This window comes from Amphibalanus amphitrite, unplaced genomic scaffold, assembly GCF_019059575.1.
Source record: "Amphibalanus amphitrite isolate SeventyFive unplaced genomic scaffold, NRLGWU_Aamphi_draft 000041F_arrow, whole genome shotgun sequence".
Classification (NCBI taxonomy): domain Eukaryota; kingdom Metazoa; phylum Arthropoda; class Thecostraca; order Balanomorpha; family Balanidae; genus Amphibalanus; species Amphibalanus amphitrite.
In genome coordinates, this window is record NW_024881537.1 from 1,059,757 (window position 1) to 1,070,050 (window position 10,294).

At 47.6% G+C, this 10,294-nt stretch overlaps 1 long non-coding RNA gene across 1 annotated transcript; it reads left to right on the top strand.

Annotated features, from left to right (window-relative positions):
- On the top strand, positions 1-2,677 carry LOC122375725. The gene is made up of 4 exons (XR_006255442.1): positions 1-126; positions 606-689; positions 1,247-1,402; positions 2,564-2,677. It is a non-coding gene; the product is annotated as an uncharacterized LOC122375725 (long non-coding RNA).
- The last annotated feature ends 7,617 nt before the right edge of the window (positions 2,678-10,294 follow it).

Genomic DNA, 10,294 nt, shown 5'->3' on the forward strand with positions numbered 1-10,294 from the left:
TTTACCTGTTTCTCAGATTTATTTACCTAAGAATTGTTTTCTGTTTCAGAACTCATTATTTTAATAAGGTTTGTTATAGGAAACAGCTCTTTTGGTGAATGACTGCCTAGGAGGATGCTCTCTGAGGTGAGTGGTTATGCTATCATGTCAATTTTATCGGTCACCAGTTTTGGATAAACCACTTGAGTAAATATTCAGTGAGTGAGGCAAGTCTGATTGGTCTGTGCCAATAAGCTAAGCTTTGGCTTTGCTTTTCTCATGACCCTCCAGAACCCAATCTGTAAAGCATGACAATTTCAATGGGCTCTTGTCACTTGTCCTGTGTGGGGGCTGTCATTTGATGTGGCTGTGTTTTGCAGATTTACTATGATGGCTATATCAATGGTGTGTGCCGTGTGGCATATTATTTGGTGTTAATGGTAGACTTTTGCACTGATTTGCCAGTCATTGCCATACTATCGACTTCCAGCTCTTCTATTCTATGGCACTTTGAACCGCACTGCAAGCTTTTTTACCTTGCCATGTCTAATCGTTTGGCCTCCAACTGTTTTTATGCCACTTGATCAGCAATATGCATGCCTGTTAACCAAATTATGTCTTTTTAGGAGGAGTACTGCAAGGTGCTGGGTGGCAATGGCCAGCCATACATCCTTTGTCAACGCCTGGGCATGTTTCCTGGCATCGAAGAGGTTTGTGGCTGGTTGCAAATTGCATGATTTGGTCCAAGTCATCTTTTATTCTGGAAGCTATTTTCCTGTTTGTTTAGTTTCCATTTTGTAACAGTGGTTGTCCTCAAGTTCATGTTTGTTTGCTCAGTTTTTAATTCTTGACAGTGATTTTGCTCAACTTCATGCTTGAGCAGTGTGCAGTGTGCACGTTTGCTATATTTGAATTTTCGCTGCCCTGGCCCAGTAAGATATTAAAAGAAGGAGGAGAAAAGGAAAAAAAGGAGAAAAGAAAAGTGCATGTGATGTCGGGCTGACAGGTTGCCGAAATGAGATTCTCCATAAGTCATTGTATTGCTACTGATTGGAGTTGTCAGTAGGGGGAGCCTGGGGGAGCTCATCATAGTAAGCTCTTTAATTTTTACCTCATACCTTGCGTGCTCTATAAAAATGTTAATATTGTATTAACTGAATGGGCCATGTGTTCCCCACAAACAAATCGAGTCTGTGGAAACTGGAACGGGTATTAATCTGCAACGGGTATCCGGTATGAACATTGAATATGGTTTCTTCCTTGTCAGGAGCTGCTTTCCGGGGCGACTATTTCGGTTCGATGCCCGTCGGAGGAGAAAAGCGCCACAGAGTGGCTTAGACTCTTCGAGAAGGAGACTGGCACTACCTTCAGTGTCATGGCCACGGATGGTGAAAAGAGCAAAAATGCTTGGGTTCTACACCAGGTATGCACAGCGTAGTTACATTATTATTGTCATGTTCATATTGGAACAGGGAGATCTTCAGTTACTTGTCATTTGTAGGTAACATCTTGCCTTTATATCGCATCTTTAAAGTTTAATTATTTTTTCTTGCCTCAGGTTAAAATGTGGTCTCGTTTGGCACTTCTTTGTATGTATGTATTATTGGTTTATTTATTACGTATATTATCCCTCCCCAGCACAGGCCATTGCTTCCTTCGATGGCACAGGGGGGGGGGGGGAGTGGGAGGGTACGACCCCCTCGTCTTTGGCCCCTGATCGAGCTAGAGCTTCGCGGAAAAAACGAGTGTTTCCCGTGACGAGAGAAAGCCGATGCTGCCCAATTTTAAGGTCCTAGGTCATCGGTTGACGTTTCAGGTCAGGTCAATGACCCAAAAATCGGGAAAAGCGGGACCTGTTAGAACGTCGTAAAGTGTGGCTTCTAAGGGGTTTTTGGGGGTGCTGATCACGAATATCATGTTAGTTTTGATCACAGATGATGTCTTTATGCATTTAGGCCAGGTCGGGTCAGGTCAACCAGTAGGGGTCCTGCGTGGTATTCGTAGTACGTGTCAATCGCCTCTGACAGCTTCGTAACATGTTACGAAGGCACCAAAACTACTTCGTAAATGTTCAAATGGTTGCTAAATTCGAATTCAGCCAAAAAAAAAAAAGACTAGCGTAGAAACATGTATAACTCGAAAAAGTGCACCGAGGTCACCAAAGGTCAATGATCTGACCTGACCTTCAGGTGACCTTGACATCCACACTAATGCATGGGAGCAACATCAAATCACATGTTTGAACGCTTAAAACCACGAAAAGACTGCAAACGCGCTGCATGCGAGCCAACATACGCCGAATCGCGATTCCGGCCAAACATGGTCTCTGAAAGTAGGTCAAGGTCAAAGGTCATTTGGGTCAGAGTCATGCAATTTTCAGGTTAGGTGTAAAAGGGACCAACGCAAGGGTACTGAAAGTCTCGTCGCGATTGGCCGCTCTATACGCGAGTTATTCGCGAAAAACCTTAGGGGGTTGCATCAATTCCCCCCCCCCCGTGCCGTTATATATCTCTTTGCAAATGATTGCCTCTGCCTGAGCTTGGGTGGCTTTGCTTTTTTTAACATGAATATAATTGCTTGACAGAAACGCGTGCGGTGCCAGCACTATGGCCGCACCAAGGAGGGCGCAAGAGGAAGGTCGCCACGAGATACCGGTTGCTCCGTCATCCTGAGACTGAAAGTCCGGAGAGTGGTTCTGGCGGAGAACCGACAGAGCAGGTTTGTGCGTCCAAGATGTGTTTTGTGCAATGTTCCTGCCTCCTGGTTTGAGTGGGCTCTACATGCTACAGTGGCCTCGTTACCTTTAAGTGTACCTTTTGGACTTGTTTTGCATACTTGCGAGTAGCGGGGGATCTTGTATTCGTGTGTGTCTTGCAACATGTTAAAGCGTGAATTGGTGGCATATGGAAGGTAGTCATAATTATGATGACGTATTTTCTTATACACTTTCTATTGACCATTAAGACTCAGTTTTTTTTTGTAACCCATGCTGCCGTGCTAAGGCAAAAACGACTGCGTTAGGGTGACCTCTGACCTGACGCAATGACCTTTGACCTGATGTAATCGTGTATTGCCTTTGTATAGGAAAATGGGTCCAATGTGGAGTACGGACCGCCCAATTTGAGTGATACTAAGCATAAGGTGTGAGAAGTGTCTATAATTGATAGTTGATGCTCATCTTGTGCGGTCTCTTTTTGATCGGGATTTCCCAACGTCAATGGTGTGTGTAAAATCGCGCCATGGTGTGTAAATAAATGTTTAGTAGTTGTGTATTAGGCTGTCTCGTCCAACCCAAGTTTCGGAATGGAGTCTTTGCTTCGTGCAACCCTTGGCTTCATACATGTACAATATACACAGCGTTGCTAAGACCCATCTGTACTGATTGACAGGTCCAAGAAGCCCGACGCAGGCTACGAACTGACGGTGGTGGCCAATGGGGAGCGGCACAACCACGCCACGGATTCGGCGGCCGCCCTGAAGTACCGTCGTGTAGGCTCCCCCGCTCGGGCCCGGCTGACTGAGCTCTTCCGGCATCACCACTCCGTCGCCACTGCCCTGGAAACTCTCAGAGTTGAACTTCAGGCCGAGTACGGGGACGAGTATCCGCTCGTGTCCGCCGACCGGTCCATCGTGCCCGACAGCCGCTACGCCTACGAGTAAGTGCTCTTTCCGAGAACCGGATTTGCTATGGGTGTCGTTTTAGTTGGAACGAGACATTAATGAGCACTACATAAGCATCAGCACACGTCGCATCGGTTTCGATATTTTGTTTTTACACTTAAGGCCGCCTTCCACTATGCGGAACGCTTTCGGTCCGTACGGAATTTAACACAGAGCCCTATGGGCGCATCCGGTCCGTACGGAAATCATGTGCGCTCCGTGCGGACCGCATCCGAACGGCAATCAGCTGTTGATTTTCTGTCAGCTCTCCGCAAGCGTTTCGGACGCGGTTGCCACGGAAACGAAATAACAACGTCCGACATGTTGAACTTTTCTGCGGAGAACGCAGCTGACGGAATGGACGCGGACAGGGACCGTCTTCCGTCCTCGAGTTTTCAATTGCAAATTTAAGATAAAATCACAACTTTTTAGATGAAGTAAGTAAATATAATGTCCTTGAAGTGGCAGCACTATGTGATGCTAGTAAATTGTTATATTTTCTTTTGTAATAACTGATAACTGCTCTTCACAAAGTGTTCGCCAGTGTCCGTTAGCTTTCCGTCTGCGGTCTGGATGCGGTCAGCGAGCGGCAACATTCCTGACCGACTCCGGACGGAATTCCGTCACAGTGGATGGCGGCCTTTAGCATATGACAAAGCTTCTCACTGAAGATAGCGAAAAATTGCATATTGAGTCAGATAAAAAAGAACTGGAAACTAAATGGTAAAAATAGTACGAGTGTGTTTGCTTTGCAGTTTTCAAGTGTCTTGCTGGCAGACTGTGCGTCCAAGAAGCAGTGGTAGAGGAGAAATTGACGCATACGTTAGCGGGTACCCCGATTCCATATGTTATACGCGGTCCACGGCGGCGACACCAGTGAAACGTTACATTTAAGTGTAGGCCATGACAGCTCGCTACTCGCGTTTCCTCCCTCAGACTGTACCAGAAGCTCTTCAAAGAAGAGTACGGCACTGGCGCGAACCAGCGTCTCAGTAGCCTAGATAACATCAAGAAGGTGGTGACTAACACCGAGCGGGTCGCCGTCGAGCAGCATTGCGGCGAAACGATCGTCGCAGCGGTCACGCCTTTGATGGAACGGGCGCACACCCTCCGAGAGTCTGGTGAAATCGTCTTCATCGACGCATCTGGGAACATGGACCGGGACAACCTGCGCGTGTTCCTCATAATGACGTGGAGCGTCGCGGGAGGTCTGCCGCTCGGCGTCATGCTGAGCACTTCTGAGGCCCAGACGACGCTCGAGAAGGGTCTGAAGATGCTGTGTGACATCTTGCCCGATGGTACGTTAATGTTACAATGATGCAGTGTGCACTGTGCATGGCTAATGGCTATACTGTGTCTTAAGTGGTTGTGGACTGAGCATGTCGCATGTCACTATTTTGGGGTTGCCAACTTCAGCTCTTGGTTAGTATGATTGTTGGCTGGCAATGCTTGTGCTGGGAGTTGAGTGGTGGTGGTGCTGCCTCACTGTTTTTGGGCGTGGCTTACGCTTGTCCTAACTCTCAGCCGTTATCATCCAAAACCAGTTTCTCGTTTTCCGTTCATAATAATCCAGTCACCATTTTTCCTCTTCCTTGTAGCTGCCTTTGGTGGGCGCGGACGCCAGGGACCAGCGGTCTTCATGACTGATGACTCCGCCGCGGAGCGTAACGCTCTTCGGGAGACGTGGCCCTCCGCGAGGCTGCTGCTCTGCCTCTTTCACGTTTTGCAGGCGGCGTGGCGATGGCTGTTTGACGCACGCCACGGTGTCCACATGAAGGTTTGATTTATGTCTAGCTTGATTCCTTTTCACAAAACGATTTATATGTTGAGTTACCCGAACGTGACTATATAGTGCAAGAATTGAACATTGATTTTTTTGCTATTTTTCTATTAGATACAAATAACATCGAAATAACATTCCATTGAGCTTTTCATCTAGATAACAATGCAATATTCCTCTGCAACGTTGCGTTGTGTTCAACTTTGTGTTTAAATGTATCGTCGTCTTGCATTTATCTTCGTATTGCTAATTCAATCGCCAAATATCATGTATTAGTATTAAAAGGACCCTCCCACCTTCAAAAAAGTTAATGGATTGTCATCATGTCGCTCGGTTCAGAAAGAGCAAAAACGAACATCTACCAAATTTCACCGAAAAAATATTCACCGGTCTTCAAGATATTACACTTAAACTTGTGTTTACTTTTGGGAACTCCACTCAGTTCCTACGAGGTAATTTATAAGCAATAATTTGGCATCCTGAAAGTGTGAGAGTTGTTGCGCGCAAAGCAGGATATACCACCACGAGTTACCAAACGTCATAGTAAAGTAAAAGATTTGAAATAGTTAGATCTGCGCTGACGTCACACATTCAGAGGGGGCATTCAAATCCATTGGCTCCTCTGAATCCAATTTGCTGCGACTTTGAAATAAAATATTTTCGATTTTGTGTGTGCCAAAACCGGTAATTGCAAGCCAAGGACCCCAACTTGGCTATCTCAACTCAAAACTAATCTTTAGGTGGGATGGTCACCTTGATATACATTATACAAGATGTAATTTGACATAAGACTGTCTCTCGGAGCTCTGCTCTTGCTGATTATTTTGTGACACGTTGCGTATGCGGACAGGACCGGCAGACACTGATGGCGTCCTTGAAGAGGATCGTTTACGCCGAGAGCGAGGTGTCGATGGGACAGCAGATGGAGGTGCTAGACCGCGAGTGGGGAGACATCTACCCCAGCTTCCTGTCCTACGCGATGGGACTTTACCAGCGGCGAGAAGAGTGGGCCTTGTGCCTGAGGGATGACATCCCCACTAACGGCCACAACACGAACAACGTCGTGGAGTCGGCCTTCCGCGTCGTAAAAGACTCGGTGCTGTACAGGTATGTTATATCATATGCATGTCAGCCCGTGGCAAATGAGACGACACGATGACACGATGCAATGTTATGCATGACTGCCACGGACAGAGCCGCTTGCTTGATTTTGACCTCGGTAACAGTGAAAAACTTAATTTTCCCAAAATTCGTGTCGGCACTTTGTATGTCAAACATTAGGGTCTCTTCGTCTAGACCTGATATATAGGACCTTGGCCTGGACTACAGACGGTGCGCGGCTGAGCTTAACATATGATATAATTACTTTGTTGTAACCTGTTTGACCCAAATTATTCAGCTAAAAGCGGAGAACCCCTCCAATTAGGTGTGTACGGGCTTGAACACTGCATTTATTTACCTTACATTGTATTGAGTGAGTTGATCTAAGTTTGTACCCACATGCCCAAAACTGACAAGACTGCGAACAAATTCGTGAAAATATCGGAGTCCGCGTTATCGTCATTTGAACAGAATTTCGCACGAGTGTTATCGAACTGAGTTACAAAGAAACAAGCATTAATTTGATGGGTCAAATTATAGTAGCATTGGCAACTGCACAAAGTGAGCTCAACTTGTATCAATCACACATAATTGTCTGATATTGCTTACTTCAAACGGAACCGGCAATCCTTCATACGAACCTACCTATGTAAACAATTTTGTTGTTGAACAGGACGCGCGCGTTCAACGCCGTGCAGCTGGTGGACTTCCTGACCAACCGGCTGGAGTCCTACTACCAGCGGCGGCTGGTGGACGTCGCCAATGGAAGGCGAGCTCGCCAACGACAGCAGCGGGCAGCGGCACCATCGACCGGCGAGATCACTCAGGTATTGTGGTATCACGCTAGATTGGTCACTGGCTAAATGGAACACTAGTTTAATAACTTAGCATAACATCGATCTAGTAACCGTCTACAAAAAAAGCTATGCAGTTGCGTTTTTTTTTTTTAGTTGCAAACCTTTGTCGGACGTGGATCGCTGTTGGTGTATATGTGGGTGGACGCGAATGTGGACCAAAAGCAAGTAGTTTTCTCTGGTGGCCTCACAATTGATCTCACGTTATCTGCTGACTTTAATCAGGTATCGCTGAATAAAGGTGCGTGAATACCGATTATGGCATACGGCATAATGCTGAAGAGCAGCTTCGAAGATGTGATGAAAATCGGCGGGAGTGAAAATTAATTTCCACACCTGTTACCTAATCCTCCAGTTGCAGTATGGATCTGTATTTCTTTATTTCAAATTCTGCAACTCATATCCACATTTTCGCAAGATATTGAAGATTACATAGCATGGCATGTGGGTTCGATTCCCACGACTGATATAAGCAGCTATGAATCAGGGATGGTCTGGCTGTGCAGCGTAATCTTCAGTTCCATCTTCATGTTCAGCTCTCCTTCTAATGACCAATCTTCACCTGCATTCAATCAAATCTGTGTACTCTCTTCATCCTTTACGCTTCAACCTCCCTCCTCTCTTCACCGCAAGAGACATTTCGATTATTCAAGCATCAGATACATTGACCCTAAAGGTAAGCTTGAAAATATAAGGTCAATCTGCATTTTCGGCGAAAAGTCATGATGCATATCGCGTGTCGATTTGTATCGTTGAGCTGAGCATATCCAAGGACGGCTACCGCTGACCTCATCTCTGACTTCACGGCTACAAAGAGGGGTCACGGGTGCAAATTCTAGACTTCATAAAATATATCTGTGCCGAGATGCTTGAATAGATGTAGTATGACTATCGTCAAAAAGCTCAGTTGAATTGTCTCCCATTCCCTCTGTCCGGAGAGATGGCAAAATTTGACAAGACAAGACAAAGGTCATCGATATCAACTTTCCAAGATGTACATTTCATACACACTATTGTCCTGCCCAATCGCTTGAAATTTCAAAGCCATCAGTCAGTCGATCTAGCTATGGTTGTCATTGAAATTTTTCCTGAGGTATTGTCATTTGACGTGGTCTGAAATTGTGACATGTGCAGAGAAGATGAATGATGAGGTGTGGCAAAAAGAGAAACAGCTGTACTATAACTCGTTGCTGTTTTAAGATATTCGTGAAAAACCGCAAGCGGGTGTCTTCAAGCACCGCTCCTCAGCAGGGCGCGGGTAGAAATAGGTGGTGTTTTGTACTAGCCATCCTTCAGCATACCTTATCCTGTTCGTCAATGAGCCCATCTGTAACTTATTTCACAGACATCCGATGACATCTACGAGGTGCGGTCGTCCCAGCAGGCCCATGAGACGCCGTACGTGGTGGACGCCGCCATCGCCTCCTGCTCCTGCGCCAGCAGCCGGTGGAAGAGAGTGCTGTGCAAACATCTCCTGGCGGTGCTGGAGCAGAGGGGCGACGAGATGCCCGATGCTCATCTGACCGAGTCGGGCAGGCTGGCCCTGATGACGATTGCCACCGGTCAACGGGCCTGGCCTGCAGGGTGGTTTGCGCCTCTAGCGGAAAAGCCTGGGGCTAGCGCAGCCCTGCCCGCCGGCCCATCTGCTGCGCCCAGCGGGTGCGATGCTACACCAGGCTGCGAGGCCGTCAACGAGGAGGCTGCACCTCAGGCGCCCCATGGCGAAGGGTCAACTTCGCCCTCCGCGAGCCAAGCGCAGGCGGCTGCAGCTGTGGAGGAGCAGCTGGTGGCCTTCAAGGATGAAGTGCTCCACCAAGTCCGTGACGGTCCCGACCGGGATGCCTGGGCCAGCGGTCTCAGAACCTTTATGCGCCGCTGGCAGGACTCCACCACCGCCGGCAAGCTCTCCCTGCTCCACGGTGCCGCGCCGGTCCGGGGTCGGTACGGCACCCGTATCGGCGTCCAGCCCACCGCCACCGCTCGGCGGCGCTCAGACGTGCTGCGGGGAAGGGGTCGCGTCCCCTCCGGTCGGCCCGCGAAGGCGTCACGGACGGCCGAGCACGGCTACAGTGCCTCTGACCGCCGCCGTTCCGCGGCCCCACACTCCCTGGCAACATGTGTGGCCGCGGGGCGCGCTCTTGGCCGTTAATAGGTCACTGTGGGACTGGGCAAAGCGCGTTTGTAGGGGTCTCATCTCATCGGAACCTGCGAACTGTTAATAAAGCTCCGCCGTGGTGTTGACGCTTGAGGTCTTCTAGTCCTACCATCAGGCGTTGTGTTCCACCTGTGTTCGTACGCCTGTGGCCGTACGTTCCGCCGAGTAGCTGTTCTCGAGTCGTTGTGAGAGTCATTTGTGTTTGTGAGAGTCATTTGTGTAAAAAGCAATTGTTTGTAGAGTTGAATACAAACATGTTTTTTCTCTTAGTACTTTGACCTATTTTGGTGCTACTTTGTGCTAACTTTATCGTGAATAGATTGAGAAATTCTATATTTATAATTTAGTTACGCTTCCCTCCACAAACAAATACTAACCTCCTATTTTGGCTATTTTGGTGCTACTTTGTGCTAACTTTATCGTGAATAGATTGAGAAATTCTCTATATTTATAATTTAGTTACGCTTTCCTCCACAAACAAATACTAACCTACAAGTGGAAAATCCAAGGCAATCTAATAACAATTTCAAATGTCATCGACAACCCGTGCTCTGCCCACTGTCGGGCAAAAAATACCCGACATGAAATACCCTACGGCGGAAATAAAATATCCCACGGCGGAGCTCGGTTGCAATTTGTAAATACGCGCGCGAGCACACTACGTCACGTCCGGGGCGGTGTTTCACGGGCTGCTGCTACCACGCTGCTATCAAATTGCGCGAGCTGACGTCACACTTGTGGTAGTGTTGGAGCAATGGGCCTGTT